The sequence below is a fragment of the Hylobates moloch genome, unplaced genomic scaffold, assembly GCF_009828535.3.
Source record: "Hylobates moloch isolate HMO894 unplaced genomic scaffold, HMol_V3 SCAFFOLD_22, whole genome shotgun sequence".
Classification (NCBI taxonomy): domain Eukaryota; kingdom Metazoa; phylum Chordata; class Mammalia; order Primates; family Hylobatidae; genus Hylobates; species Hylobates moloch.
In genome coordinates, this window is record NW_026652297.1 from 39,555,516 (window position 1) to 39,583,215 (window position 27,700).

The 27,700-nt window shown below is 34.8% G+C and overlaps 1 long non-coding RNA gene across 1 annotated transcript in view; it reads left to right on the top strand.

Moving 5' to 3' along the window:
• The window catches only part of LOC116461707 (uncharacterized), a 92,562-nt gene that overhangs the window by 4,038 nt on the left and 60,824 nt on the right, over nucleotides 1–27,700 (top strand). Inside the window, exon 2 of the long non-coding RNA XR_004246171.2 lies at nucleotides 27,311–27,444. This is a non-coding gene — a long non-coding RNA (uncharacterized LOC116461707). The remainder of the gene's footprint in view (nucleotides 1–27,310; nucleotides 27,445–27,700) is intronic.

A 27,700-nucleotide genomic window follows, 5' to 3' on the forward strand; every position in this document is an offset into this window, starting at 1 on the left:
TACCTCTGCACAGTGTTTGGGAAATACAGGTCAAAATCTTCGCTTTGATCTTAGAGGAGTATTTCTCTTCCTTAATGGTGACGAAGAGGAAGGGATTAAACCCTGACAACACATCAAAAGTATTTTTCTATTCTATTCTATTCTATTCTATTATGCCAAAAAACCGTCTGGGGTCTCTATTTTATAAGTTGCATAAGAATTTCCTAACTCACCTGCTCAGTTGTCTTTAGAATTGGAGTCAGCCAAGGTCTGGAGCAAAACTTTAAAAATCTCTAACTAGAGTCAAACCATTCAGGGTATATTCAGGATTGGTTTGTTTTCTTTGTTTTGATGAAATTCCAAAGCAGGAGGCAAAAAAAGCATATCCTATAAAATAAAGAACAATTTCAGCTGAATTTATGTTAATGACCTAATAGGTCTTCATAATATTAGTGGAGTAATTTCCCCTCTCATACCTGATTTGATCCTCACAACAATCATATAAAAGGCAAAGGCATCATTAGTATTTCTATTTTACCTACCATGGTTTTATAAGAATGATAGTAAGTAATCAGTACATTAATTGATAAATCAAAAGGTTTTATTGAGTACTTTGCCTGTATTCGGCAATATGCCAAAAACTGCAACATTCAAGAGGTGTATAAAACATGCTTTCACCCCTAAAGAAGACCTTATACTAACTGTTGAAAGATGGTCTATATACATTCAACAATTAACAAGTTTATAGAAAGCAATAGTGACAATAACTTTATAGAACAATTAACGAATGAAACAACCTGGCAGTTGTGCAGTGCTGACAATAAATACAAAGTGAGTTAAACCACAAAGAGACCAATGTGGCTGCAGTGCTCCTGCAGTACTGAGCTTTATGCTCAGTACTAAGGTCACCAGTAAACAATGTCAAGGACACTCCAAGTTCACTTACCTGATTTATGTCTGGAATAACTGGGAGGACTCAAATGAAGGTTAACAGCATGATTTTTAATTTCAGTTTTTATATTGCTGCAGTCAACAACAATATAGTGTAGTAGACAAAGTTGCTTGTCACTTTATCAATCTTCATATTGCAATCAAGAAGTTCTAACCCTAAGCAAATAGAAGCAAGTAGATGAATTCTTCCCAGTAATCGACTAAAAAATCTTCAGACTTTATTTAATATAACTATAATGGAGGCAGGAAAATGGGCAAATATATTGGAATGATGAATAAAAAAGAATCCTGGAATTGTACCTTATTTCAATGAAACTTATTATATCTTAAAGATCAGGGATGAGTAATATAGAACAGACAATAAACAAGTGCGGGGTCACTTTCAGACACAATTTGGGTCGGCCTCCAGGTTGAAAGGAAACAGCACATAACTCAGGTATACTTGAGAGAACACATTTTGGCTCACCACCAAGAGGCTGGATGGTTTAAGGTACAGGTAGAAGGTCTTCACCCCCACAATTAGGTCAACAATACAGTCATGGCAAAAGCAAAAAACAGCAACAAACAAACAAACAAACAAAAACCCTTCTCAAATACTCTAAGCTGAGCATGTCTGCTTCTTCTTGCCCCTTAAATGTGATATTTTCCACAGTTAGACACTTTGTGCTCCCTTTCCTCCTCTTATTCTACACTGTCTTCCTTAGCCATATCATACACTCCCACATCTTTAGCTACTACCTAAAATTTAGATTCTAAATGAGAAAGATGCCAACTTTGACCTTTAACCCATACATACTCATCTGAATATTTGACATCTCATTTTATTTTTCTCTTTAAACACCCTTCTTTGTTTCCTTCCTTCCTTCCTTCCTTCCTTCCTTCCTTCCTTCCTTCCTTCCTTCCTTCCTACTTTCCTTCCTTCCTTTCTTCTTCTTTCATTTCTTCCTTTTTCCTTTCTTCCTCCTACCTTCTCTCTCTTTCTTCCTCTCTTTCTCTCCTTCCTTCCTTCCTTTCCCTCTTATTACCAAGATCTCTCTCTATTCTAGCCTCTTCTTTGCTTTAGATTCACAATTTTCCCCCTCACTTCCACCATGGCGTTGCTTATTATTATTACTATTTCCATTATAAACTATTAAAATATATGTAATATTAATTCATATATTTAATTATAAATGGTTATTTTTGCTAGCAAACAAATACTAAAAAACAGTAACATTTAGCCACATTTGCTGCATATCTTTTTACACAAAAATTAAAGTAGCATAGTTTTTATTATTTGATTTTAAATTTAAATTCTAAAATTTTAATATGATTTGATTATTCCCCTGACAAAAACTTAAAGATAACACCACAAACTCTTTTTTTTTGAGACAGAGTCTTGTTCTGTCCCCAGGCTGGAGTGCAGTGGCACAATCTCAGCTCACTGCAACCTCTGCTTCCTGGGTTCAAGCGATTCTCCTGCCTCAGCCTCCCGAGTACCTGGGACTACAGGCACGTGCCACCAAGCCCAGCTAATTTTTGTATTTTTAGTAGAGACGGGATTTCACTGTGTTGGCCAGGATGGTCTTGATCTCTTGACCTCGTGATCCACCCTCCTCGGCCTCCCAAAGTGCTGGGATTACAGCCGTGAGCCATTGCGCCAGGCCAACATCATAAACTCTTTCACATAACTTACCACCCTATCATGATCTTTCTCCCCTCTACTTCCTCCTCTCTAGCCTCACTTTGGCCCACCTCCCAGGTGCCCTGCCCTCCTACCTACCAAACCACTAGCAACGCCTTTGCATGGGCTGCTCCTTTTACTGGAAATATTCTTTCCCACGGTATTCAGCTTACCTTTCAAAACTTAACTGACACCTACATAACAAAACAAGTGGTATAAAACATATACACACCAAATCTTTCTACCTCTAAACCTCATCTATATTTGTTTTAACATATCCTAGAGAAGGCTTGTGTGATGAGGATGGAGCAGACGCAAAACGTCATCTGGTGCAATGGATACTAAGAAAAGAAGGTACTTGATCCCGTGCACATACAAAAAAATCAAGCAGGCAAAAAAATTCACAAAACTCCTGGGACACCCGGGAACCAAGGACAGAGGTCAGGGGGCTGAAGGGAGACAACATCTATAATAATGATCAAGATAACAATCTCTAAGGTCAGACTTTCAGAATTCAATTCTAACTCTACCACTCTCCTGCCACATAAGATTAAGCAAGTTATGCATCCTCTGTGCTTTGGTTTCCTCATCTAAAGAGGATACCTCCTGCATATGGTTGTTGTAATGGTTAAATATGATAATCCATATCAAACTGACGGAAAGAAGTTGACACATAGTAAACTTTAAATAAGTATCAGCTAGTATTTTCATTACTCATTACATAGCCAAAGATGAGTAAAACAGTGACTTGCTGGGAAACAAGCTAGTCTGATAAAATTCAGATCTTAGACCACAAAAAAAGGAGGAAATCACACAGAAACTTTTTGGAGAAATACAGTTTTCAAAATAATATGCTAGAAATAATTTATTATTATTAAAATGGTATATAATAGAAAGGGCACCCCATGAATTAATATTAAAAAAAAAAAAAGCTAATGCTGGGCGCAGTGCCTCATGCCTGTAACCCCAGCACTTTGGAAGACCAAAGCAGGGGGATTGCTTGAGCAAAGGAGTTCAAGACCAGCCTGGGCGACAAAGTAAGACCTTGTCTCTACAAAAAAGAATATAATTAGCCAGTAATTGAATTGTTTGTAACACAAAGGATAAATGCTTGGAGAGATAGATACCCTATTCTCCATGATCTGATTATTTCACATCGCATGCCTATATCAAAACATCTCATATACCCAGTAAATATATACATCTACTGTGTACCCACCAAAATTAGAAATTTAAAAATTTTGAAAAAGTTAGCCAGGCCTAGAGGCACACACCTGTAGTCCTAGCTACTCGAGAGGCTGAAACAGGAGGATAGCTTGAGCTCAGGAGTTTGAGGCTGCTGTGAGCTATGATCAAGCACTGCATTCCAGCCTGGGCAACAGGGCAAGACCCTGTCTCAAAAAATAAAATAAAATAAAATAAAATAAAGTTAAATTCAACTTTAAAAAAAGAGGTTTTGAAAGACATTTTCTAAAGGAAAAGATAACAGATCTTTAGCTTGGTATTGAAGACACAGTGATAATGAATGAAAGCTATCTGGACAAATTTGTCAACCCCTCTTTAGATAGACAGACAGATAGATAGATAGATAGATGGTAGATAGGTAGATAGATAGATACATAGACAGACAGATAGATAAAGAAACATCGTTAAGGGGAAATTGAAGTCTAAGAGAAGTAAGGAGCTGAGCTCAAAGTACTGAGATCCCTAAAATATGAGCAGGAAACTTTGAAAATGCAGCTTTATGATTGGGAAAGAATGAAATTGAGATAATGCAATTTCAAGGAGTAGAAAAAGGTAAGTTGTTGAAATTATTAAAAGTGAGTTTGATACCCATTCCACTCCACAGTTTAGAACTCACCAATGAAACAGTGCTCTGTGAGCATTTAGAGAGGAAAGCAGGATTTACCGAGCTATTTGACTGTATCTTTAGAAGAAGACTGTCTAGGACAAGGGAAGAGAGAGAAACACTCCATCCTGGGCCATAAATTCACTTAGGAACACCATCTCTTCAGTGTGACAACCTGGAGGTCGTTCAAAATAGAATATCAAAATAGTGGACATGTTCAAAGCAACATTGTAAGAGAAGGAACAGCATAATCAAATTGCTGCTGTTTTGCTATTTTTTACAGTTTATTATTTTTAAAATGTAAATTTCTGTATAATTTTAAATATTAGAACTAAAAATTTATGGGAATCAGTGTTAACTCTTCCCCCCCTTCTTTGTTAAGTTTTCATTGTATTTTTAATAGCTTCATTCAGATATAATTAACATGCCATACAGCTTACTCATGTAAAGTGGATAATTCAATTTTTTTAACATACAGAGTTATATCACCATTATCTCAATAAAATTTAGAACATTTTTATCATATATCTCGTTTTGACAGAGATCTCATTGAATAAGTAGGTCAGTATGAGAAGTATTGCCATTTTGACAATGTGAAATCTTCTATTTTGACAATATGGAGTCTTTCCATCATGAACATGGAATATTTTCTTTTTTTTTAGATCTTCTTTAATTTCTTTAAAAAATGTTTTGTAGTTTTAGAGTAAGTTTGCACTTTTTTCATTAAATTTATCCCTAAGCATTTTATTGTATTGTTTTCTCAATTCCGTTTCCAGATTGATCATTGCATATGTATAAATACACAATTGATTTTCACATACTGATTTTGTACACCGCAATCTTGATGAACTTGTTTATTTGTTCTAATATATTTGTGGTGCGTTCCTTAAGATTTTTCTGCATACAAGATTATGTCATCTGATTTTGGGGAGAAAGCATTCAGTCTTTCACCATTAAGTATAATGTCGTCTGTGAGTTTTTCTTAGATGACTTTTATCAGGTTGAGGAAGTTCCCTTTAATTTATAATACGTTGAGTGTTTTGATCATAAAATTGTATTGCATGTTATTAAATTTATTATTATGTCTATTAAGATGATCATATTGTGTCTGTTCTTTATTCTGTTGTTATAGTGTATTACATTAATTGATTTTTGAATGTTAAATCTACTTTGCAATCCAGGGATAAATCCCACTTTGTCAGGGTGAATAATTGTTTTATATGTTTCTGGAATTAGTTGGACTATATTTACTTGAGTATATTTTGTGTTCATATTTATAAACAATGGTGGTCTGTAGCTTTTTTTTTTCTTTAGATGTTTGTTTTTCTCTGGTTTTGGTATCAGAGTAATACTGACTTCATAGAATGAGTTGAGAAGTGTTTCTCCTCTTACATTCTTGGAAAAGTTTGTGAAGAATTGATTTTAATTCTTTAAATGTTCACGAGTGAAGCCATCTAAGTCCAGAGCTTTTCTTTGTTGGCAGCTTTTGATTACTTGTTCTTGGTCTATCCTACATTCTGTGTCATCTATATTCTATATTGTCTACTTCTTCAAAAGTCACTTTGAATAGTTTGTTTATTTTGTGGTACTTGTGTATTTCATCTAAGTCATCTAATTTATTGGCATGCAGTTGTTCAAAATATTGCTTTATTATTCCTTTTATTTGTATATAGTTTGTGATAATGTCCCATCTTACATTTATGAATTTATAATTCCATTAGTTTTACATGTTGTTTTATCTCCCCACCTCCCCCTACCTCCCCCTTCTCAAGGTTTGTCCATTTTGTTCATTTCTTCAAAGAACAAGAGTGTGAATTCGCTGATTTTATCTATTTTATTTTTAATATTCTTCACTTCATTTCCACATTAGTTCTTATTATTTCCTTCTTTTTGCTTGCTGAAGGGTTTGTTTGCTCCTCTTTTTCTAGTGTCTTGAAGTTGAAGTTTGGGTTATTAATTTGAAATCTTTCCTCTTTCTTAGGAAAGGCATGTAGAACTGTAAATTTACCTCTAAGCACCTATTTAGCTACACTCTACACATTTTGATGTGTTCAGTCTTTATTTTCATTCAGAGTATTTTGATTTCCTTTTTGACTTTTTTCTTTGACCCATTGGTTATTTAGGAGTCTGTTGTTTAATTTCCACATTATTTGTGAGTTCCCCAAATCTTTTTCTGTTATTGATTTCTAATTTCATTATGCTGTGAATGGAGAACACACTTTGTATTATTACTATTATTTTAAATTTATTGCGCTTTTTCTTTGTTTTGTTCCTTCTTTTCCTTTTCTGATTTTTATTGGGTAGAGTGTTCTAAAGACATCATTAAGTGTAATAAATTTATGTTGCTATTTTAATCTTCAATTTCCTTGTTGATATTTAGGCCAGTTGTTCTGTCCATTAATGAAAGTAAGGTATTAAAAGCTCTAAATATTATGGTAAATTTCCCCTTTTTCTCTTCACTTTGGTAAGGTATTTTCTTTATATATTTTGATTATTTGTTCTTCAATACATGCATGTTTTCAATTGTTATACCTTCCTGATCAATTTATCCTTTTATCCTTATAAAAGTCCCCTTTTTATCTCTAGTAACTTTTTGTTTTGAAGTCTATTTTGATTTATACTACTATAGTTGCTATAGCTATCTGTAATTACTTTTTGCATGATAAAATTTTTTCTAACCTTTTACTTTTATCTTTGAATCTAAAGTGTGTCTCTTGTAAATAGTATATAGTTTTTTTAAATCAAATCTGATGAACTCTGCCTTTTAATTGGATTGTTTAATCCATTCACACTTGTTATTTTTTACATAATTTGATTTACACCTGCCATTTTAATTATTGCTTTACATGTCTCTCATATCTATTTTGTTCCTCTTCTCTCATTGCTTTCCTTTTCCTTAAGCAAATATTTTCTAATAAGGCACTAAATTTCTTTAGTAATTTGCTCTTTTTTTTTTTTTAAGTAGCTTCTTTGTGGCTATTCTGCAGCTTCCCACATACATCATAACTTACCAGAACCAGCTTCAGGTTTACACTACCTTATTTTCATTAAGACATATAAACATTATTCCTGTATATTTCTATTTATATTTCTTATTTCTGTGGTATTACTGTTACACACATTATATCTAATAATGGTACAGATCCAACAATATATTGTTATGATTATTACTGTGTATAATTTTATGTCTCAAAGAAGCTGAGAGGAGGAAAGAAAGTAAGAAAAAAAGAACTTAAATAAGAATGTTCACATTCTTATTTAAGATTTCTAATTATCTTCATTACTTCTTGTGGATTTTAAAGTTGCCATCTGGAGTCATTTCCTCAGCCTAATACAACTTTACTCCCACCTATTATATCTTCTTTACTTGTTCAATAATGGTTTCCTTTAGTTATTTAAACATATTTATAATGGCTACTTTTGTTGTCTTTTTTCTCTTAAATCCAACTTCTGGTCACTCTTATAGGCAGTTTCTGTTGCATGCTTTTTTTGTTCTAGTATATGGGTCATATTTTTATATTTGTGTAGCTCATAATTTTTTGTTTTTGGAAACTGGACTATATATATATTTTTGGAGTGTGTGTGTGTATGTTTTTGAGGGAGCCTCGCTCTGTCACCCAGGCTGGAGTGCAGTGGTGGATCTCGGCTCACTGCAATCTTTGCCTCCTGGGTTGAAGCAATTCTCCCACCTCAGCCTCCTGAGTAGCTGAGATTACAGGTGCCCACCACCATGGCTGGCTAATTTTTGTATTTTTAATAGAGATGGGGTTTCACCATGTTGGTGAGGCTGTTCTCAAACTTCTGATCTCAGATGATCCACCTGTGATCAACCTGCTTCAGCCTCCCAAAGTGCTAGGATTATAAGAGTAAGCCGCCACACCCTGCCTAAAATATATTATTTTGACAACTCTGGGTATTGCCTCTCACCTGGGGCTTATTATTGTTGTTTGCCTATTTATTTTTTCATGACTCATTATTTTAGTGGCATAGCTTTTCCTTCCATGGTGTTAAGCTTCTGATGATGCTCGTCAGTGAGGTGCAGCTTAGGATAGTCTCAGAGTTTCCAGATAAAAGTATGTCCCAGTCAAACCTTGCTGTCAACCTTGTGGGACCTTAAACAGTGAATCCAGCTGATACGGTTTTGTCAGTGTTCCCACCCAAATCTTATCTTGAATTCCCACGTGTTGTGGGAGGTAATTGAATCATGGGGGCAGAACTTTCCTGTGCTGTTCTCATGATAGTCTCATGAGATCTGATGGTTTTATAAGGTGGAGTTTCCCTACACAAGTTCTTTTTTTGCCTGCTGCCATCCATGTAAGATGTGACTTGCTCCTCTTTGTCTTCCGCCATGATTGTGAGGCCTCCCCAGATATGTGGAGCTGTGAGTCCAATTAAACCTCTTTCTTTTGTAAATTGCTCAGTTTTGGGTATATCTTTATTGGCAGCATGAAAACAGACTAATACACCAGCCAAACCCACTGCAGTTTCTTACTTGCAGAACCGTGAGCTAATACATGGGTTTTGTTTAAGTCCCTTGTGCATTAGTAGTTATTTCTCATCCATTAACAGAAAATGAATGCAATGATTAACCAGTCTTCAGTACTATCCTCCTTCTAATCTATTCTCCAAGCTGCTTTTAGAGAATTCTTTCTAAAAACAAAATCTGATTGTAATCCTTCCCTGCTTCCCATTAGCTTTAAAAGAAAATGTAAACAGTGTAATGTAATGTACAAGGCCTTACCACAAGTCACCTATATTAAAATCACATGGTAAAGTTAAGCTCTCATTTACCTCCATGTGATTGCACATAAAATATTTTTAACTTGCCTGCTTCAACTGGCTAACTCTCACTTTTTTCTAAAGACTCAGTTCACTCATGACCTCTTCTAAACTTCATGATACCCATAGCATCCTTTACGTATCTATATCATAACACAAATATTGTGTTCAGATTTTCTGTTGGTACTACAATCAGACTAAGAATAGATATTTCTGCCTCTGTGTTTTAATTACTAGCATAGTGGCTGACCTCAATAGATGTTCAATAAGTTTCTGTTGAATTTTCAAATATTGAAAAAAATTTAATTGTAGCCGCAATCACCCCTTGAGCCCCAGATATGTTTATCAAACAGCTTACTCAGCAACTCATTTGAGTATGTATCTAAAAACAGCATATTAAGCTTAGTGTATCTAGAAAATAACTCTTTATTCTCTCCATTCAACACCACAAACCTGCTTCTACAGTGGACTTTTCCATGTCAGTAAATGACAACAAAGTTTTTTTAGGTTCTTAAGATGAAAACACAGGGTGCTGGGCGCAGTGGTTCACGCCTGTAATCCCAGCACTTTGGGAGGCTGAGGCAGGTGGATCATTTGAGGTCAGGAGTTTGAGACTGGCCAACATGGAGAAATCTCGCCTCTACTAAAAATACAAAAATTAGCCAAGTGTGGTGGCACTTGCCTGTAGTCCCAGCTACTTGGGGGGTTGAGGCAGGAGAATTGCTTGAACCCAGGAGGTGGAGGTTGTGGTGGTGAGCCGTGATCGTGCCATTGCACTCCAGCCTGGGCGACAGAGCAAGACTCTGTCTCAAAAAAAAAAAAGAAACAAAGAAAAAGATAAAAAGATAAAAACACAAGGGTTGGTTTTAATGCCTTACTTTCTTACATATAAAATATCTATCCTATTTGTAGGATATTAGCATATTATATTGTCTGTACCTTCAAAATATATCCTGACCACAGCCATGAAGAGCATCCTCAACCACACCATCTTTATTTCTCACTTGGAAAACAGAAGCAACTACTAACTGGTATTCCTGCTGGGTATCCTCTATTTGACACTCTACAACCAGAGCATCTTTTAAAAAACATCTGTCAGATCATGTCATTCCACTGCTCAAAACACTCCTATCCCTTTATATGGAGTTTAAAATAAAACCTTAATGCTTTACTCTTGTTAGTTAGTTACTACACAACCTGCTCTTTATCTCTTTACTTCTATGACTTTATCTAGTATCACTTTTCCTTTGTTTACTAAACTCCAGTCACACATGTTCTCTTCATACAGCCTTGGGACTTTCTGTTTCTTCTACCTAAAATACTCCTTTCAGAACATTGCTTGGTTGTATACTTCTTATTGTTCAGATCTTAGCTTAAATGTCACATTTTCAGGAATACAATTCCTGACCACTTAGTCTAAAAGAGCCCTTGAATCACTTACACATCATTCCATTTTATTTTATTCATATCACATAAATAACTGATATATTTTCTTGTTTATTTACATCCCTCTGACACACATGCACAATACACACACATATGCTGAAATATTTGTTCTATGAAAGCAGACACCTAGGCCATCTCGTTTAATGATGTTCCTATCTTTTAGAAAAAGGGACAAAATAAGCACTTAATGTTTGAATGAAATAATTATTGTCATCAGTGTGGATGCAACGTCATTACATATGGGAGCACAGTGCCGAACCTGCTCAACCATTCTCAGGAGGCAGCCCCCCAGAAGTAAAGCACACTAAATAAAACCGTTCCTTAGAATCATGATTTAACATTCTTAAGAATGCTATAGAGCCATATATAAGGGGTGAGTGGAAAATTTTCATTTTAATTCCTTTTCTGCATATGCTCAAGATTACATTATTTATTACCTTGGCAAAAGTCTTGATCACTCTCATATTAGAACCATGGCAAGTATTATATTTTCAGGAAGGCAGGGTGAGAGATGAGTAGTTGATTTATTCAGGAGTATAATATAATTACACTAATTATTATCTTACAATAAATTAGTAGCAATCAAGTTTTGTAATGAATATGTTCAGTCCTTTTAGTCTGGGAACCAGAAGAATGAAATTCATTGAGCAATCTATAAAACAGACATATTCAGTATTTTTTTCTAAAAGCATATCAAGCTAATGTTGGCATAAGAAAAAGCTGATCATAAACACCAGTATGAATCACTCAAATTATACAAAGTAAATTTTAACTCTAAAAACACCCTCTAAACTCTAAAACAAATGAAGTGACTACAGTCATAGATATATAGATTGCCAAGAAAATGTGTATTCACAAAGAAGGGCTATTTAGTGGATTAGGGGTTCCAGAATCATTGGCATAGGAGTGGAAGGTTTTATTAGGGAATATTTTCATGACAAATTTTAAAAAAATGGAACCTCAATCATCATTTAGTAATATTGTCTAGAGGAAGACATTAGTGGATCTGTTGTTAGATAATCAGTTGTGCCTTCATAGTTTTGTACAAGTCTATTAAATTCTGAAAGCCTTAATATCTCCTTCTATGACACAAAAACAAAACAACTACAAAAATATTCCTTCCTATCACATATGAAAGGTGAGGGTGCAAATGAAAAAACATATGATATAACATTGTAAGTTGCAATGCCTTATTAAAGGTGAGCTATGAATTTTAGGTAATAATGATACACAGATTTGCTAGACATTGAGCACCCAAATGCACGGAAATAGTCCCACCCATTTGTGACGCAGCAGAGATTGCTATGAAAATTCAATAACAATTACATGGAATAACAGCTATTCTAATGTTACATTTGAGCCTGCTAACTTTTACACCCCAGAGACACTGAGGCCCCAAGATCAAAGGCTAGCATGAATTTCAATAGTTATGTTAAAACAACAGATCACAAGGTTGTGCACCTTCAGACCCCCATCTTCAGATCTTGAGAGTACTGTATACCTGAAGAGTTCCTCCCTGCTCCTCAATGGGTCTTTAGCCATAAGGTTATACCTGTACTGTAGTCTTTTCTTTTTTCTCTCTCCATTTTCCCTCCATGTGGCATTTCTGTTCCTGCATATAAGTCCCTAGAGGCCTAAGCATCAGTAGTCACAGCTGACATGAGTGATTTCTATAAAGCATTTCAGGGTGAAAGGTGCTTCATCCACCTACAATGCTATCATTATCAGTCATCTCAGAAAAATCAGAGCTGAGCCTCCTTCCCGTGTGATAGCAGCTGAAAACTGCTGATTTCTTCTTGATATGGATTTCTTGATTGTTAACCTAGAATACAATGTATATTGCTTTGATATAAAATGCATGCAGAAAAGCTTCTTATCTGAAGGATTAAAAGTAAAATCTGGTTTTGTTCTCATTTCCTTCTGTTCTATTTGAACAGCCGGAGTACAGACTTATTTTTACTATCCTTCTGCTTAGAGCAATGGGATTTTTATATTAAACAAAAGAAGGGATTTATTTTAAATATCTAGGCCTAAACCAAGCAAGGAACAAGGGCTACGAGTCAGTGACATGAAAATTGGACTTCATTACATTAGAAGCAACTCTAGATATTTTTTCCCTAATTGATTCAGCAACTGCAGAAAAGTTCATTTACTATAATCAATATTACTTTACATTGTGCCTCAATCAAAAACTACTTTTCCATGGTCAATAGCAATTAGACAAATGGATAGAAATGACAGCATTGATGGTGATGGACTTCAAGATTTATACCTGCCATTCTTTTAAAAAATAACACCAGGGAAACAGCTAATTGCATTATATTGAATTGAAAACCTTTTAGAAACAACCTAGAAAGGGCTTTGAAAATAAGTCAGAAATATCCTAGGTCAGGAAGCTGAGGAAAAAAAAGATATATCTAAACCTTTCTCACTGATGTTTTATTAAGTTAATCAAGATCTAACAAATGATAGGAAAAACAAAGAAACAAAACCAAGAAGGACACAAGTGGGATATAAATTGGTACCTTATAGGAATGTTCTAAGAAATGAAACAATTTCACCTGAAAGGCCTTTATAAATAGTAGTCTTTGGTTTTCATGAAGAACCATGATTTGTGTCCAATGGAAAGATAGTAAGGAAAAAAGGCAAACTATAGCAGGAGGCATAATAAACATAAGTGATAAGAAATGAGTGAGCACCTGTAAAGAACCAAATGACTTGTCTGAATGAACAGAGAAAAGGATTTACCTTCTGGTGTAGTGCATGTTAATCCAGCTATGTGCATGCATCCCACATCTCACATGCTGGCTGCTTTGTGATGGGCATTCTCATTTTTCTCTTTGATGCGTTTCAAAACCTATAGTGGATGCTTTAGACCAATACTTCCAGGAGAACAAAGTTGCAATAGTACAGAGGGAAAGTTCATTAAGCATTGTTAGAATCAAGATGGGGTAAGTTAAACTAAGGACAGTACAGGCAGTGGAAGCCAGAGAAGCACCTGCAATGGAGCATGAGGAGTTGCAGCAGAAAGAGATGGAGGCTGGGGTGGAGACTTCACTGCCACAAAAAGAGGTCATCGGTGTGGATGCAAGGTCATTAGGTATGGGTGTACAGTGCACAACCTGCTCAACCATCCACAGGAAGCAGCTAACCAGCAGTAAAGCACACTCAATTCAACTCTTTCTTACAATCATGATTTAATATTATATCACAGTTTAATTTGATCAAAACACTATGACAGCAAGACTATGTGACCAAATCTTAATTACATAAACTCAGCAGTTAGTAAAGTGGCAAGGTCCTGGAACAGGGTATGCAGATGAAGTCTGGTGGATATTATATCCCAAATTACTATAGGACACTAAGTCTTGGGGAATATTAATATTAAAAAAGCATAACTGTATCACAACCAATGTAACTTTCTTATTTTTCTAGGGATTTCTCTCTTCAAACTAGTAGTCCTTCCAAAAAAAAAAAAAAAAACCTGGTGGTTAGTATAAAATATAACATATTGTATATATAATATATAATAATATAATAAAGTATATATTAAAATAAAAAATAGTCTGGTAGTTAGTATATCCCTACAACCCAAATTACTACAGGACACTAAGCCTTGGGGAATGCTAATATTAAAAGGGCATAATTGTATCACAACCAATTTAACTTTCTTATTTTTCCAGGGATTTCTCTTTTCAAAATAGCAGTCCTTAAAAAAAAAATACCTGGAAACACCAATCTCATACTTTTGCTTTCTGATTTGTAGAAGTTTTTAGACTGTGTTACAAATACCTACAAAATACTCACACTTTCTTCTCTCATCTTGCTGAAGCAACCCTTAACTTTCTGTGACCATACACCTTCTAGCATCTATTCTTACCATCCATCTCCATCCATTATCCTCATAGTGCTCAGAAAAATCCTTCGAACATATAATGAATTGGATAATACTATTGTCCTATCTGAACCATTTCAATAACTTTCAGTTATACTTCAATTTGATTCCAGGATTGTACTAATGGGTCTGAAATGACCTGCGAGATACACTTCCCCCATAGCCTTAGCTCATACTATTCCCCTTAGTTTATGGTTCTCAATGCACTAAGCACTTCTTTACCTGAGGAACTTACCCTCTCAATCTCCCTTTCCTGCCTTTCTGTTAAGAGCTGTCCTTAATGTCTGGGGAAGCTATGAGACAATCTTTCTTAGCATATGATTTATGGGTATTTGTCCTGGAAAAGAGCAGAATTAGCCAGAAGCCCTGATAATCTCCCATATTTCTTTTATTTGATGTAAATAGTTATCTATGAGCACTCCACTTTGATTCCTAACAGTGTGGTTCATTGATGAGCTTCTGATGAGATTTTAAGAAGCCCCAAGAGGCAAGAAAGAAGGGAGACAGATGGAAAACAAGCAATTATAAGCATAGTGATGAGTATGAAAAATGAGAAAAGATCCATTTAGAAATAATAAGTTTTAAAAAGCTAAGGAAAGAGATTGTTATCTATAGCAGGAGAAACCTAAGGAAGTAATGAATGTAAAATTCCAAAATTAAAGTACCAGTGGACCTAAAAAGTCAAAGAGGAATTACTAAACATGATATAAATGCACACAGAGAGACAGGGAATGCAAGCAAATGAATGAGAAAGTCCAGTGTGAAATACTCTTAATAATATTTTGACTTATATAACAATAAGAGAATAAAAAAAGCTAATTTTGAATCTTTGTAAAAAGTTAATTCCTAAAATTTTGACCTGTTATAAAATTAGCATTGATTCCAAGTTCTTATTGGTCCAACACTCAGCCACATGAACATTCTTGTAGTGTCTCAAAGGGACAAAATAGATGTTAGTACTTCAGGCAGGTTTGTTTTCCTTCAATTATGCTATTTCCTTTCTGCAATGCAATGACTTTCATCAATGATCTTCTGTTAAAAATAAAATGCTGTATGTACAATGCACACACAACTTGTTGAAAATAGGACAGAGCTTTTACTATTTTAACTTCACTCGGGCATCCAGTACAAGTCTGCTCTTATGTTAAGCTATATTGTGTTCCTACCTTCTCATTTAAGAGTGATATGGAGATCCAATTTATAAGCATCCAGTTGAATGCAGAGGCGTTCATGTCTTATGAGGACATACACAAGTGTAGTAGGCATGAATGGGTTTGCTGTGCTTGTCACAGTTCATTGGAAGCTGAAGATGAATCAACAACAAAGAGGACATTTTAAATTATCATTTTGATTTCAATTTACTGCTACACCCACAAGTCTCGCTAAGCAATAGAGCAAATAAATAATCACTCTATAACAGGAAAACCACTCATCCTTTACACAAACCAAGATGACTGTAGTAATTACCGGGGACTTGAATAGGGCTAAATTGTCAACTAAAAATGATAACAAGTAGTATGAGTATTAAGACTCCAAAATTGAGCTTGTAGAATTTTTAATTTTGCTTTATTTGGTTCTTTTCTTCTACTGAGAATTATGAAACAATGTTATCAGAACAGAGTTCTGATATAGTTTCTAAAAAAATTCACTTGGAAAAAAAACTAGAATATGAAAAAATTCTCTGAACCAGAATAACCTTTTTTATTCCAGTACTTTCAATTATATTTTATATAACAGAATATATTGCTAAACATACACATATGGATTTCTGTGGGTGAATGATTATGTGTGTATGTGTCCACCAGAGTTTTGGGATACCTGCTATATAACAGATATCAAATATTTCATTTACTCTTTACAAAAAAAAAAAAAACAGTTAAATGGGTATTATAATTCCAAATTTAGAGAAGAAGGAAGGGAGATTTGGTTAAAATAAATGGACTCAATGAACACAGCTAGAGGGTGATGAAGGTGATATGCAATTTGTACCCAGGAATTTTGGCCCCTGTTATGGGTTAAATTGTGTTTTCCAAAAATAGATATTGATGTCCTAATCCCCAGTGCCTGAGAATGTGAGCTTATACAGAAATAGGCTTGTGGACAGGGCACAGTGGCTCACACCTATAATCCCAGCTACTAGGGAGGCTGAGGCAGGAGAATCACTTGAACCTGGGAGGCAGAGGTTGTGGTGAGCTGAGATCGTGCCATTGCACTCCAGCCTGGGTAACAAGGTGAAGACTGTCTCAAAAAAAACAAAGAAAGAAAAGAAAAGAAAAGAAAAGAAAAGAGATTCATTGCAAATGAGTTAGATTAATTAATTAAGATGAGGTCATACTGGAGTAGGGTGGACCATTAATCCAATATGACTGGTGTCTTTATAAGAAGACAACAAGGGACACAGAAATAGACATACAGGACCAAACAAATAGGGAGATTTGAAAAATGTCCATTGTTTTAATCCACTCAGTCTATGATACTTTGTTATTGCAGCTCTAGAAAATGAATATAACCCCCTGAACCAGTGTTCCTTCTCCTGTGGCACACTGCCTCCACTTCTTAGGAATGAAGTGGAACCAAAGGAAGTTTGAAGCCATGGAAATGATTTTACTCTAAAGCTTTCTATGACTTCGAAATGCTCGTCTTCTCTCTTCGTTCTCCCCTTTTATCTTCCACTTTATTTGTCAGACATGGAGATAAGCACTATGCAGACATTATTTTATTTTATTCTAGCAATCGCCAAAGGATAATTACTACAATTATTATTTTTATATTATAAATGAAGAAACTGAGACTTAGAGAGTCAAACTTGTCGAAGGTTATAAATAAAGTAAGTTATGGAACTGGGATTCAAAGCTGAATCTATCTGATTTCAGAGCCCAAATTCAAGCCGTCTTCTCATACTGCATTATTTCAGTCTACTTCAGGCCATGATAGTATACAATTCACTGTTTATACTTTCGAATAAAGGTAAACAGAAGTAAATGGAAGCAACCTCTAAAAAGAATGGCTAAGAAAATTATTTCCTGTGGAACTTTATGGAATAGGATGCAGAAAGAACAAATATTTGGTGCCAGCTTACACTGTATTAGGTAAAAGGTTAAATTGAATTTACATATTTTCTTATTTAACTATCAAAATATAATTTAGGTCTATTGTGCAGGCAAAGCATTGAGGCTCAAAGAGACAAAGAAGATGACTCAGGTTTATATACAGTATACGTGAAAGAGGCAAGATTCAAATCTAGTACTTTATGCCTCATACTTTCCAGTTCCCCCTGAAATAGATGAGAAGTTTATCACTAAAAGCAGCTTAGTGCATTGTTTCTTTCTTATCTCACTCTCATTTTCCATACATATCTCTATAGTATTTATAATTTTAGGTCTTCCAATGAGCTCCTTCACTTTCTGGGTTTTTTTTTTTTTTTTCCAGAGATTTCTAAAATACCACCGGTTGCTTTTCACAGATGCCACATTCTCAAGAATTGGGGGGAATGTCCATACGTGTAGGGAAAGATGCCCAGCATACAAGACAGTGGCTGTGCATGCCCTGCCAGGCCACAGGCATCAGCATTCCTTCCCAAAAAGCAATTGGAGAGGATCAACAGAACACTATTTATATAAGGAAACAAGATACCCTGGTTCCTACATTTCTATTCTCCCATCTATCAAAGACTATAGAAATGGTTCTTGGTTAAGGTAGGAATGCAGGAAAGGCTGAGAAGTATAAGTAAAATGATTCTGTAACCTAACATATCACTGACTTCTGTGAACTGAATTGTGTTCCCATAACATTCATATATTAAAGCTCTAACCTCCAGTGTGAAGTTACTTGGAGATTAGTCTTTTGGCATGTAATTAGCTTTAGATGAGGTTATAAAAGTGGAGCTCTCACGATGAGATTAGTACCTTTATAAGGAGACATATCAGAGAGCTGATTTTCTCTCTGTTTCGCCTCCATGTGAAGACACAAGAAGGCAGAAGTCTTCAAGCCAATAAGAGGGATCTTTCCTCTGGAACTGTAAGAAATAAATTTCTACTGTTTAAGTCACCAGTCTATGGTATTTTGTTATGATAGCCCAAGCAGACTAAGACACCACCCAGTAGAAATTTTTGTGGTGATGATGAAAACATTATATATCTGTGATGTCCAACATTATTGTCACTAGCCACATTTGGGTAATGTGGATGAAGAACTGAATTGTTAATTTTATTCAATTGTATTTAATTAAAATTTGTCTAGCTGTATTTGGCTAGTGCTTACCATATTGGATAGTGCAGCTGTACAACAAAACACAGTCTTTTTGCAATTTGTCCCCCAAAGAAGACTGCAGTGTAGCTGCCTGGTCACATCATTCCCATACATACTCACATCTGCCCCAACAGCTGGTCCTGCAGTGGCCATGTCCCACTGACACACCACTGCAGAGCCACCCAGCATGAAAGGTGACCCAACAGCAGCCAGAGAGACAGATGCCTGCCTAGCTGTGCCCATACACGCCAAGCTAGTCCTCAGCATAAGATAACCATAACACTGTCATCACAAATTCTCACAGCCTAGGCCACTGAGGCAATTGCAGACATTGCTGACACAAAAGATGCTGACAGGGATTACAGCTTAAGAGACTGCACCATGCTACTGAGTCTACTCAGAACCAAATTCAATGCAACATAAACAAATAAAACCCCAGAACCCATCTACAGGAAAGAGCCTTCTCATAAAAGCTACTCCATAAAGATCACACCACTGCACTACAGCCTGGGTAACAGAGCACAATCCCATTTCTGAATTAAATAAATAAGTAAAATCTTAAGAAGTTACTGCATACAATTGTAAAAAGTTTTTATTCCAGCAGATATGCAGATATCAATGTAAGGACACAAGAAACATGAATAATCAAGTAAACATGACACTCTACAAAGAATACAATAAGTCTCCAGTAATAGACCCCAAAGAAAAGAACACTCACAAAATGCCTGAAAATAAATTTAAAATAATGATCTTAAGGAAACTCATCGAGATACAAGGAAATACACACAAATAATTCAGTGAAATTAAGAAAACGATTCATGGTCTGAATGAAAATCAAGTCATAATTACAAAAAAGAATTAAACAGAAACCTTGGTGCTAAATAATGCAATAAATAAAATGAAAAACACAACTGAGTGCTTCAACAATAGAATAGATCAAGCAGAAGAAAAAAGTGTTTAAATTTGAAGATAGGCATTTTTGAAATAACCAACTCAGAATATTAAAAATAAATAAAAGTAATAAAAACTAAAGGATGCCTACAAGACTCATGGGACACCACAAAACAAACAGCTATTTGCTTTATAGGAGTTACAGTGGGAGAAGTGAGGGAGAAAGGCACAGAAGACCTATTTAATAAAATAATAGTTGAAATCTTCCCAAATATGGGGAAAGATATGATCATCCAGATTCAGAAAGCTCAAATGTGCCCAATTACATTTAACTCAAAAAGATCTGCTCGAAGGCATATTATACTCAAACTATCAAATTCAAAACAGAGAGAATTCTAAAAGATGAAAGAGAATAGCACCAAGTTACATATAAGGGAATCTCTATTAGACTACCCGCAGACTTCTCAGCAGAAACCTTGCAGGCCAGGAGAGAATAAAATAATATATTCAAATTCAGAAAGAATAAAAACTGTCAACTAAGAATACTACCTTCAACAAAGCTATACTTCAGAAATAGAGAAGTAAAGACTTCCCCAGACAAACAAAATCTGAGGAAATTTATGACCACTAAATCAGCCTTACAAGAACTGCTTAAGGGAGTGCTACATCTGGAAACAAAAGGACGATAATCACTATCATGAAAATACAATAAAATAGAAAACTTGCCAATTCATAAATTGAACTCAGAATACCCCAGTGATGTAACAGTGTAATGTAAATCTCTCAATCCTTTAGTATGGAAGTTTACAGTCAAAATAGTCGAAAACAGTAAGCTATCATTAGCAGCTAAGGAACACACAATAGATTTTTTAAAAGTAAATTAAGACAACAAAAATATAAATTGTGGAGAGGAGAGAAAATGTCTAGAGTATTTTTATACCACCAAAGTTAAATTGCTCTCAGCTTAAAATAGGTTATTACAACCACAAGACTTTTTATGTTACCTTTATGGTAACCTAAAAGAAAGAAATTGTAGCAGATATACAAGTAATACAAAGAAAGAAAACAAGGCTCAGCACCACAGAAAACCACCAAACCACAGAGTAAACAACAAACAGAGGAAGAAAGAAACAAAGGATCTACAAAATATTCAGAAAAAAAATTAACAAAAAGAAAGGAGTAAATCCTTAAGTTCTTATCTATCAATAATAACCTTGAATGTAAGTGGGTCAAATTCTCAAATAAAAATATATAGTGTAGCTGAATGGATAGAAACAGCAACAAAAACAAACAAACAAAAAACAGAAGACCCAACTATATGATGCCTGTAAGAGATTCATCTCACCATTAAAGACAAACAAACTGAATGTGAAGAAACAAAAAAAGACATTTCATACAAATGGAAACCAAAAGAGAAAGAGTAGCCACATTTATATCACATAAATTAGACCTTAAATCAAATATTGTATAAAAAGACATAGAAGTCATTATATAATGGTAAAGACATCAATTCAAGAAGAGACTGTAACAATTATAAATAAATGTCCACCCAACACTGAGGCACTCAGCTACTAAAGCAAATATTAATAAACCTAAGCAGAGAGAAGGACAGCAATATCACAAAAGTATGAGACTTTACCACCTAACTTTCAACAATGAACAGGTCATCTAGACAAAAAAAATAGATAAAGAAATATTAGATATAAATCATATCATAGACAATATGAACCTAACAGACATTTACAGAACATTCAGGACATTTCATCCAACGGTGTCAGAATACTTGTTTTTCTCAACTGCATATGTAACATTCTCCAGGATAGATCACATGTTACACCACAAAACAAGCCTTAAATTTAATAAGACAGAGATAATATCAGGTATCTTTTCCAACCACAATGATATTAAACTATATAAATTAACAATAAGTAAAACTTTCTAAACTTTATGAATACATAAAAATTAACATGCTTCTGAAAGATCAAGGAGTTAATAAATTTTTTAAAAAATTAAAAATTTTGAGACAAACAAGAATGGAAATACATCACACCAAATCTACAGGACACAGCAAAAACAATTCTAAGTAGAAAATATATAACAATAAATGTCTACTATATCAAAAAAGAAGAAAGATTTCTAATAAATAAGCTAATGATTCAACTCAAGGAACCAGAAAAACAAGTTCAAACTAAACACAAAATTGGTAGAAGAAAGAAATGCTAAAACTCAGAGTAGAAATAAACAAAATATAGACTAAACAAAATGAAGAGTTGGTTTATTGAAAAGATAAACAATATTAACAAACCTTTACCTAGATTAATTATGAAAAAAATGAAAGAATACTCAAATAAAAACAGTTTAAAAGGAGACATTACAATTGATATCACAGAAATACAATGAATCATAGGAGACTATTATAGACACCTAAATGTCAAATAATTTATTAACATAGAAGAAATAGATAAACTCCTGGATATATACAACCTACCAAGATTAAATTATAGTGAAACAGAAATCTGAACAGACCAATAATGCGTGAGGAAATTGAATCTAATAAAAAGTCTTTTATCAAAGAAAAGCTCAGGATCTGATTACTTCACTGCTGAACTCTATTAAATGTTCAAATAATAATAATATCAATGATCCAAAAAATTGAGGAAGAAGGAATACTTCCAGACTTATTCATGAGGCTGGCATTACCCTGATTGCAAAACCAGAAAAGGACACACACACACACACACGCAAAACTAAACAAAACAAAAATTTACAGGCCAGTAGCTCCGATGACCGTAGATTAAAAAATTCCCAACAAGACACTAGCAAACCAAAGCCATCAGCACATTAAAAAGATCATTCACTGTGATCAACTGGGAGTCATCCCAGGGATGCAAGGACGATTTACAGAAATCGATAAATGTGATGCACCACATTAGGAGGAAGAAAGATAAAAATTATATGTTCATTTCAATAGATGCAAAAAAGTCCTTTGACAAAACTCAATATCCCTTCCTGATAAAAATTATAACAAATTAGGCATAGAAGGTATGTACTTCAACACAGTAAAGGCTATATATGCCAAACTCACAGCTAACATCTTACTGAATGGAGAAAAGGTGAACACATTTCCTCTGAGATCAAGAACAAATGAGAATGCCCACTTTTACCACTGCTATTCAACATAGTACTGGAAATGCTGGCCAGAGAAATTAGCCAAGAGAGAAAAAAAAAACTCATCCAAATTGAGAAGAGAAAGTCAAATTGTACCTTTTGCAAATGACATGATTTTATATACAGAAAACACTAAGGATTTCAACAAAGACAACAAAACTGTTAGAACTAATAAATAAATTCAGATAAGTTGCAGGATACAAAATCAACATACATAATTCATTATATGCCAATAGTGAGCTATCTGAAAACAAATAAATAGTAATAATAATTTCATTTACAATAGCCACAATAAATAAGCTACCTAGAAATAAAGAGGTTAAAGATCTCTACACTGAAAACTATTAAACATTAATGCAAGAGATTTAAAAAGACAGAAAACCATAGCAAGATGTCCCACAGGAATGGATTGAAGCAATTAGTATTGTTAAAATAGCCAAAATAATGGTAGTTAAAACTACCCAAAAAGATGTGCAGATATAATGCAAGCCCTATCAAAATCCTAAGCGCACTTTTCACAGAAATAGAAAAAAAATTCTAAAATTTATATAAAACCACAAATACTCTGAGTAGCCAAAGCTATCCTCAGCAAAAAGGAACAAAGCTGGAGACATCAAACTACCTGACTTTAAAATATACTACCAACATATAGTAACCATGGCATAAAAACAGACATGGATCAGTGGAACAGAATAGAGAACCCAGAAATAAATTCATAGATCTTCAGCAAACTGATTTTCAACGAAGTTTCTAAGAACACAGATTGTAGAAAAGACAGTATTTTCAATAAATGGTGCTGGAAAAATTGGATGTCTACATGAAGAAGAATGAGAGTAGACCCCTATCTGTCACCATATAGAAAAACCAACTCAAAATGTAGTAAAGAATTAAGTGTAAGATGGAAAATTACGAAACTACTAGAAGAAAACACAGAGGAAACGTCGCATGACATTGGCTAAGCAAGGATATTTTAAACATGACCTCAAAAGCACAAAAACAGACAAATGAGATTACATCAAACTAAAAAGTACAACAAATGAAGCTATTAACAGAGAGAAAAGAAAAACTACAGAATAAAAGAAAATATTTGCAAATTACACATCTAACAAGATGTTAATATCCAGACTACATAAGAAACTCAGACAGCAAAAAGACAAGTAACTTGATTTACAAATGAGCAAAAGACCTTAATAGACATTTCTCAAAAAAAAAAAAAAGCATACAAATCACCAACAGGGATGTTTTTAAAATGCTTAACATCACTACTTATCAGGGAAATGCAAATCAAATTCACAACGAAGTACCACTTCACTTTAGGTAGAATGGCGATTATCAGAAACACAAAAGAAAATAAATGTTAGTAAGGATGTGGAGAAAAGGGGAGATGATAGATAGATAGATAGATAGATAGATAGATAGATAGATAGATAGATAGATATACAGATATAGATATATAAATACTATTCAGCCATAAAAAAAGAATGGAGTCTTGTCATTTGTGACTACATGGATGAACCTGGAGGACATCATGTTAAGTGAAATAAGCTAGGCACAGAAAGACAAATCGTGCTTGATCTCACTCATATGTAGAATTAAAAAAAAAAAAAAGAAATAGAGTAGAAACAGGGAGTACAAGAGTGTCTACCAGAGACTTGCAAGGGGACATGTTAGGGAGAGGATGGAAAAAGGTTGGTCAATGGGTACAAAGTTACAAGTAGATAGCACAAATAAATTCTGGTGTTCCATTGCACAGTAGGGTGACTATGGTTGACAGTAAACTATTGGATATTACAAAATAGCTAAGAGAGGCTTTTGGATGTTCTCACCACAAAGAAATGATAAATGTATGAGGTGATGGATACACTAATGACCCTGAAAGATCATTGTACAACATAGATATGCATTAAAACATCAAATTTTACCCCCTCAATATGTACAATTACAATGTCTCAGTTTAAACAATTAAAAACTAAATTTGAAAAGACTAAAGCTAAACAGAATATATGCTAAATTATCTTCTGGAACAGGCTTGGTATCTTAGGTGTAGGCCCAAGGGAGAGAGACTCTAGGACAGAGACGTGTACCCAAAATTATTGGAGGGTGCCCTCAGGACTGATGCCTGACTGGAAATAGGATTAAGCCAAAGGAGAATTTTAACTGAAATGTTGATCCCATTAGATCTCTGGTGCCAAGGTGGCCCTTCAGAAGTGTCCTATCCTGGAGGAATGGGGGCTGGGCCTTTAGATCCCCTACCATTCCCTACAATTGACCTGCCATTGGTTGAGCTTTGGACCCAGTGAAGATCATGATTTAGGCAAGAAAGTTCTCTTCCACAGAGGGCATTGAAAGTGACTCATCTGTGCACGGTCATCTGCACAGCTACTCCCAGCTGTGGGCAGAATGTTTGTCTCAGTCCTGAAGGAGTAATCTGGGCTGTACAGCATAGTATAAACTACGCTTGATTTAAAATATTATTTTACTTTATTGCCATAAAAATGTTCTTACCTATCTGTTCATAGTCCCAGTTTTTTGACTCATAAAATAGATGTATCTCCATAAGGGCATTAATGTATACTGCTAATCCTGTATGTAGGTTTACCTCCAAAGCAAGCATTGGATAGAATAACTTTTTTTAAAAAAAGACTTATTTTCAGGGCTAGGTATTTTAAATTATCAAAGAATATAAGGGACGATCTTTTCAGAAAGATTTGCTGGAAGGTTGGGAGGCCCACATTTTAGTGTTCTTCCTGTTTGTTCTACTAATCAAATGCTAAAAGTGGCCAAAAAGCAAGGTAAGACTTTCATTTTAAATATCGGAAAATTAAACCTAGAAATATAGAGAGAAATGCTTAATATTTTTATTCGTGTGTCTATTCAATGTGTTATTCATTGAATTTCAACTATGTGTCAGATACTGCTGAATACCAGGATATAAAAAAAGTAAGGTGTGAGTCTTGAAGTTGAGGGACTGTAGTCTCAAAGAAAAGCCAAGTGAATTATAAAATAATGTAATAACTGCTCTGTATCAGGTTGAATTGTGGTCCCCCAAAGACACGATCACCTATATCTTCAGGATGTGACTTTATTTGGAATTAGAATGTTTGCAGATGTACTTAAGTTCAGGATCTTCATATGAGATCATCTTGGTTTTGGCAGTCCCTAAATCCAACAATGAATGTACTTTAAAAAGACAGAATAGGGGACACACAAAGACACAGGGAAGAAGGCCACGTGAAGACAGAGGCAGAGACTGGGGCTATGCTTCCCAATCTAAGGAATGCCAGGAATCCCTGGAAGCAAAAAGGAACAATAAAGTATTCCTGCCTAGAGCCTTCAGAGGGAGCATGGTCCTACCAAAACTGATTTTGGACTTCAGGCCTAAAAAGTGTGAGAACAGAAATGTCCTCTGTCTCCAATTACCAAGTGGTGGTTTGTTGTGGCAGCCCAAGGAACTCCCTACCTGCTGTAACAGAGATAGAAGCAAAATATATGGTGAAACGGAGTAGAACCAAGCTCTCTCTGGAGCAATGTGGTTTTCCAATGGACATGATATTAGACCCAGAACTTTAAAAAAGAGTAAGTATTTTCCAGGTGAAGTTAGTTTAGGGCCAATCTACCATTTCATTCCTGTTGGCAGAACTTAAGTTGGTCTTGCTGGTGATGTTTGGGAATGATAAGCTCACTATGCAGTCGACCTTTGAACAAAACAGATTTGAACTACAAGGGTCCACTTACACAGATTTTCTTCTACCTCTGCCACTTCTGAAACAGCAAGACCATCCCTTCCCTTTCCACCTCCTCTTCAGCCGACTCAACCTTCATCACGAGGATGAAGATCTTTATGATGATCCACTTCCAGTTAATAAATAGTAAATATATTTTCTCTAGTTCATTATTTTCTTAATAACATTTTTCTTTCCTCTAGCTTACTTTACTGTAAGAATTTAGTATATAATACATATATAAAATATGTGTCAATTGACTGTTTATGTAATCAATAAGGTTTCCAGTCAACAGTAGACTATTAGCAGTTAAGTGTTTGAGGAGTCAAAAGTTATATGCAGATTTTTGACACCACAGGATTGGGGGTTCAGCAACGCTGACCCCCATGTTGTTCAAGGATTAACTATGGCTACCTTAAACTATGTAGAGTTTATTTTAAAGATAGACATGTAAATAAGTAAACAAGGATTTCAGCCATATGCATAGATTTCAAGGGAAGCCAGGCAAAGCAAAGCATCCAAGCTAAGAAGGAGCAGAAACCGTAGCAAAACTAAAGTCTCTGAGCTTGGACAAGTCAATCATTTGAATCCTAAGCAGCTCTAGAAATCTCTGCAGCAAAGCTTCACAATTTTTATTCTAACTCTTTACTATTAACTCAGATCTACCTCTTTATCTGTCCACTTACTTTTCTGTTAACAATTTGATGATTTCCCTCCAGGTTTCCTAACACAAACTCCAGGAAAAGAATCATATTGACTCATCTAGTAATCTGCCAAGCCCTGTCAGAGGCTACGGACGCTCCTATTCCACTTTTCAAAGCCTGTCAAACATGACAAAGATGACAAACAAGTGGTAAGATTCTAGAAAAGTCTACAGTTGTGAAGGGCCTTAAATGTCTATCTGAACAATTTTAATTTTATTCTTTGTATTCAGGTAATTAAAATATTCTTTTGTATGGGGAAATGTCATGATTAACTTTGCTTTTTAGGAAGACACCTGTGCAACTAAAAACTAAAATGCAATGAGACTTGTGGTAAAGGTGTTAGTGAGAAGCTTTTCTAGTGTTCAAATCAGATAAGGGCTGAGATAGGACTGGAACCCAGTGTTT